General features: G+C 44.1%; 1 pseudogene; it reads left to right on the forward strand.

Annotated features, from left to right (window-relative positions):
- LOC147644617 (uncharacterized) overlaps positions 1-4,057 on the forward strand; it is a 323,333-nt pseudogene extending 319,276 nt beyond the window's left edge.
- Positions 4,058-6,541: the final 2,484 nt, after the last annotated feature.

Here is a 6,541-nt window from a genome sequence, read left to right on the forward strand (position 1 = left end):
GTTAAATAAAGAAGGAACCCCCATAAGACGGATTGGGACAAATTCTGCGAAATTGTTCAATCTAAAGTAAACGGCAGGAGGATCAAGACTATATCCACTACAAAGACACTCGACAAGGAGGTCGAGGGCCTAACGAATATTCTGAACAACGCCTTCAAAGAGACTTGTAAGCTAACATTCTCGAAGAAGCAATACCCACCGTGGTGGACAAAGGAATTAAGCGAGCTCAGGAAGAGCGCGAGAAAGTCCTTTAACCACAGCTATGTAACCCGGGATTGGGGAACATACAAAGAGGCACAACAAATTTACAAGAAGGCAGTATACAAGGCCAAGAAAGAGTCCTGGCAGAACTACTGCGAGTCACTGGAAGGCATAAAGGACACTGCGAGAGTAAGCAAAATCCTCGCCAAGGGGCACATAAGCCCTACCCTGATCAACAGAGCAGACGGCTCTGCTACGACGACAATTGAGGAGTCACTAGAGCTACTAGTTGACACCCACTTCCCAGGAAGCCTAAGAGTCAGCTCGCACCTGCACCTACGAAAGACATCATTACCACGGAGCGAATTCAGTGGGCAATAGATTCTTTCGATAAGTATAAAAGCCCGGGCCCAGACGGCTTAATACCGGCAATGCTACAATCAGCCAAGGATAGCATCTGCAAATGGCTAAAAGCCATTTACGAAGCGTGTTTAAGACTGACGCACATCCCACTGTTGTGGAGAGAGGCTAAAGTCATTTTCATACCCAAACCGGGCAGAAGGGGGCATATCCTAGCAAAGGATTATAGACCGATAAGTCTATCCTTCGCCCTGAAGACACTAGAGAAACTGCTGGACGTCCACATCCGAGAATCTCTAGAAGGACATCAACTCTCTGATGCGCAGCATGCGTACCGCAGAGAAAAATCAACGGAAACAGCGCTACACGTAGTTGTACATCATGTCGAGAAGACATTACAACACAAACAATATACGATGGGAGCCTTCCTAGACATCGAAGGCGCGTTCAATAACGTGAACCCCGACTCTATCCAGGACTCCCTCAACTTGCTAGGTATTGAGAGAGGCATCAGAGAGTAAATCGGAGTCATGCTAAAGAGCAGGACGATCACAGCCGAACTGAGTGGCACTCACCTCACGCGGACTGTGAAGAGAGGCACACCTCAGGGCGGGGTACTATCGCCCCTACTCTGGCTCACAAATTTGAACGCCATATTGACAGACCTCAATACGGGTGGAGTCAAAGCAGTTGCCTACGCGGACGACGTAGTACTGCTCGTATCAGGACCATACCCTGACGTTATTAGTGAAATAATGACGGGTGCGCTAGGTCGATTAAACAAATGGGTAAAAACCTGCGGACTAGGTATCAACCCCACTAAAACGGAACATATGCTCTTCACGCGAAGAACTAAGATACCACCCTTCAACATGCCCAGTATTAACGGCATGGAGCTAAAACTATCGGAGCGAGCGAAGTATCTAGGAGTTATCCTGGATAAAAAGCTCTTATGGAAAGATAACATTGCAGAAAGAGTAAGGAAAGCAAGCATCGCATTCTACTCCTGCAGGAAAATGTTTGGAAACAAATGGGGACTGCACCCAAAGATAATTTTATGGCTCTACACTGCAGTGGTACGACCAATTCTTACATACGGAGCCCTAGTATGGTGGCCGGCACTAACTAGGGCTTACAACAGAACGAAGCTGACACGGATGCAACGGGCAGCGAGTGCGGGGCCAGTGGATGCAATGCGCTCATGCCCCGCGGCTGCTCTCAACGCTATCCTAGATATAATGCCGATAGAGCTGTTCGTGAAGGACACTGCGGCACAGAGCGCAGTAAGACTGAAGGCGAGCAAATGCTGGAGGGACTACGGCGCCGGGCACGGCAAGATCCTTGCAAACAGCGGCATTAACACAGACGTTAAGACCGACTAAATGATCGCGGAAATGAAATTCGGGAACGCATTCTCGACATCATACCCATCAAGGGATGACTGGAGTAGGGGCAGAGTAGTAGTGGAGAACGAGGTGTCCCTCTACACCGATGGCTCAAAAATGAGCTGCGACGTAGGGGCTGGGATCTTCGCTGAAAATTGGGGAATTGAAAAGGCTTTCAGTCTCTCCAACTCAGCGACGGTCTTTCAGGCTGAGTTACTAGCCATAAGGGAAGCAGTCGAACTTTCCTTAAGGCAGGACCTCAGGGGCAAAAGAGTTCGAATCTACTCGGGTAGCCAAGCGGCTATAAAATCCCTATCTGCCGTGAAAACGAACTCACGACTTGTGGCACAATGCAAGAAGGCTTTTAATAGACTTGCCGACAAAAAATAAGGTACAAGTAACTTGGGTACCGGGACACAACGAGATCCCAGGAAATGAGAAGGCAGACGAACTAGCCCGTGCAGGCTCGGCAGGGCTAAGTTCTGACTTCGAATTACCGATCTCCCTAAACGCGATCCAGACAAGGATCCATGACCACTTTAGGCAGATAGCCAATAAAGAATGGCAAAGCAAGAGTGATCACAGAAGGTCAAGGGAATGCCGAGGTAGGACGAAAAACGAACCAGGGAACTGCTATCCAACAGCAAGCGGGATATCAGCAGGTTCACGGCACTCACCACGGGACATTGGGCGATCGGTTCGCACGCAATGAAGTTGGGACTGCCACACAACGCAATCTGTAGAAGCTGTAAGCAACCTACAGAGCAAGAGACACCGGAACATCTGCTATGCTTCTGCCCAGCGCTAAACCACATCAGATTTCGCCACTTCGGTGCCTACCAGATGGAGTCATTGAGAAACATAGGAAAGCTGAAAGTTTCGGCAATCCTAGGTTTCCTGGCTGACTCTGGATGGTACTGATAGTGTATAATCAACAACAAACAGAGGGAGTGGAACAAAAAGGAGCTTAGCTCTAATTGGAGGCCCCAGCAATGGGCCTCACCACTGCAACCTACCTACATGTTAACCATTCTCTTCTAGTAAGCAAACTCGATTTAATGGGTTTTCCAAGTGATCTTCTTCATTGGATTTCCAGTTAACTGAATGGCAGGACGCAAATGGTCCTCTTTAAGAATAATTAATTCAATTTTCTAAATGTTACATCTAGCGTCCCTCAAGGAAGCCATTTGGGACCCTTATTGTTTACATTATTTATAAATGACCGCACCAAAGTCTTGACTAATTTCTTATTATGCTTATGTACGCTGATGACGTAAAGCTTTGCGTGCAATATAATGACGTTGTCTGCCAGTCGGATTTACAAACAGATCTCAATAATTTTCAAACTTGGCGCCATGTTAACTTATTAAACTTAAACGGCTCGAAGTGCAAGACATTCTCTCTTGCCGTTCCTAAGCTTGCTACTTACAGGCTGAGCTGCTGCTCTTTGGAAAGAATTAATACTGTTGACGATTTGGGTGTCCGCTTGTCGCTGCTTAAATTGGGATGAAAACCAAAGATTACCTTCTTACACTAATTAACTTGCCATCCTAAGCCAACTGTATTACTTGCTTGGCATTACTTCATCTATAACCTCATTCATGGTGAGTTCATTTATATAGATCACTATGGGCCGGTAGATAGTAGCAGATTGAAAAAATATATATTTGTTGCTGTAGATGCGTTCACAAAGCTTGTTAGGTTATACACAACAAATACGAAAAAACAAATACAAAAGAGGTAATTAGTGAATCAAAAGATGATTTTCGAGATTATAGTAGACTTAAATGTATAGTATCAAATCGGTGAAGTTATTTTAAAGCTACAGAATTGTAGCGTTAAATCATAAAAATAGTAACGAGATCGCTGCAAGAGAACGGTCAAGTTGAACGAATAAATATTAGTATAGGATCCATGATGGAAAAATTAACAGAGCTGGAAAGGAGATTAAATTGGGTGTTATTGCAAAAGTAGAGTATTCATTAAGTAATACGATTCATAGTAGAATAAAGCAGTGCCCTAGTGAAGCAATTTTTGGGATAACACAGGGAGGTGAAGCTTGGGATAATCTGAAGAGAAAATTACAAGATGAAGACCGTGCCGCCGGATAAATCTGTTTTGTTCCCTCGGAGGTCCCAAATAATAATGGGGTCCTCAAAGCCACGTAATTATAATTGTATCCGCCCAGGGTGATAGGCCTTACAGCTGTTCCACCTATTTGACATATATTTTTTTCGCGGCTCTCCCCTGCTCAAACATCGGAAGATATTATCGCTTTTATGCAAGGCAAAACCAGAGCCATTAAATTAAAAAAACGGTGGAAAAATTAAAATTTTCGTTTCGATTTCTATTTTTGACACAATTTGCTCTACAAATTTCTGGCGAGAGTACGTGGTTTATAAGGAGTTCGAAGCTAAGGAAAAGACAAAAAGTTCTATAGGAATAACTCTTCCTAGGCCCAATCAGGCCACTGCTCCTTATACTTCTAACTGCGCCTCAGAAAACTAACCAACTAACTAACCATTTCCTATTATAATGCAAGAGGTTTACGTAGTAAGCTTCCTAACAGGTTTCCTGATAGCCTTTCGTTTGGTTCTCGGGCTATTGTGTTTACAGAAACTTGGTTAAAGCCGGAGATTCTGAGCTCCGAAGTTTTTCGAGCTGAGTTCACAGTATATCGGCTTGATCGGCCGTGGGGGTGGTGTCTTCCTAGTCTTCATACTCACGTAACAATTGTTTACTTTCGATGCCGTAAAACCTTTTTTCGTGTTTCGTTATACTTCCTCTCAATCTTGAATAAGCCACCTTGTTTTACCTAAGGGTAAATTTAAATAATAATAAATTTCAAACCACCTATTTCCAATTTGCCCTTTCCTCTTATTTATTAGTTTGGTCAAACTTTCCCATGCTGAACACGCAGGGCCAACAACAAATCATTGCTTTCATTTGAAAATACTACCGCAAATAATGATCAGGCAATAGCCGATCTACTGTCATAGGTTTTTAAAATAACGTATTCAAACTCTTCTGATTCAAGTCAGACTTATTCCATGCCCAAATCTAACCTAATTTTCAGTCCTATTTAAAACGAAAGCACTGTTCTTCTTCATCGTTAAGCCAGTTAATTTGCCAGGTTCCGACGGTGTGCTCAAGTATTGTTCCGACGCTCTGTGCTATCACTTTCTGAAATTGTTTACCTTATCCTTAGAAACTTCCTACTTTCCCCTTATTTGAAAGGAATCTTTCATTATTTCTCTCGACGAATAGGTGTTGAATCAGATGCCTTCCCAAAACTTGGCGAATATGTCATTATTTCTTATTTGCCATTCCCTTCTAGTGAGGAAACTCGATCTAATGGGATTTCCAGTTAAATTTTCAGTTCTCAAGTTATCAGAATGGAGGGACACTAAAAGTCCTCTTTAAGAATAATTTATCTAATGTTCTATGTGTCACCTCTGGTGTCGTGGAACGGAATAATTTTGGTCCCTTATTGTTTACATTATTTTAAAATAATCTGCCCAAAGTTTTCCCTAGGTAGGTGGGCTACAGTGGTGAGTCTCAAGTCTAGACCCTTCACCTAGAACTAAGCTCCTTTTTGCTCTACTTCCCTCTGTTTGCTATTTGTGGTCCCGATCACTCTCAGTACCATCCTGAGTCTGCAAGGAAACCTAGAATTGCCGATACCATGTGTGCTTCCCAGTGACTCCATCTGGTAGATACCAAAGTGGCGAAGTCTGGTGTGATATAGTGATGGGCAGAAGCAGAGCAGATGTTCCGGTGTTTAGTTTGCTTGCAGCTTCTACTGATTGTATTATGTGGCAGTCCCATCTTCATTGCATGCTATTCAATCGCCCGATGACCTGTGGTGACTGCCGTGATCCTGCTGATATCTCGTTTGCTGTTGAATAGCAGTTCTCTGGTTCGCTTTTTGTCGTATCTCGGCCAACATTCCTTTGACCTCCTGTGCTAGCTCTTACTGAACCATTCCTTGTTGGCTATCATGGATCCTTTCTGGATCGCTTTAAGGGAGATCGGTACTTCGATGCCCGTACTTAGCCCTGCCCTGTCTGTACGGTTTAGTTCGTCTGCCTTTTTATTCCCTGGGTTCTTTTGTGTACCGGCACCCGGGTTACTTGTATCGCATTTTTTTCAGCAAGTCTATTAAGGGCCATCTTGCATTCTGCCACTAGCCGTGAGTTTATTTTTGCGGCAGATAGGTATTTGATAGCTGCTTGGCTATCTGAGTAGATCCGTATTTCGGTGTCTCTGAGCTCTCGCCGTAAGGAGAGTTCGGTTTGTTGGATATGAGAACAAGAATGCGTTCCTAAAGTTCAACTTCGCGGTCATGTAGTCCGTTTTTTAGTTTGCCTTTATTCTGATGTTTTCAAGTATCTTGCCGTGTTCGGCGCCGAATTCCTTCCTGCAATTGCTTGCCTTCAGTCTTACTGCGCTTTGTGCTGTAATATCCTTTACCAACAGTTCTATCGGAATTATATTCAAGATAGCACTAAGGGCAGCCGCGGGAAATGAGCGCATTGTTCCCACGGCCAACGCACTCGCTGCTCGTAGTATCCATGTCAGCTTCGATCTGTTGG

The sequence above is a fragment of the Drosophila serrata genome, unplaced genomic scaffold, assembly GCF_035046125.1.
Source record: "Drosophila serrata isolate PLE 108 unplaced genomic scaffold, ASM3504612v1 contig_128, whole genome shotgun sequence".
In the NCBI taxonomy this organism is placed as follows: domain Eukaryota; kingdom Metazoa; phylum Arthropoda; class Insecta; order Diptera; family Drosophilidae; genus Drosophila; species Drosophila serrata.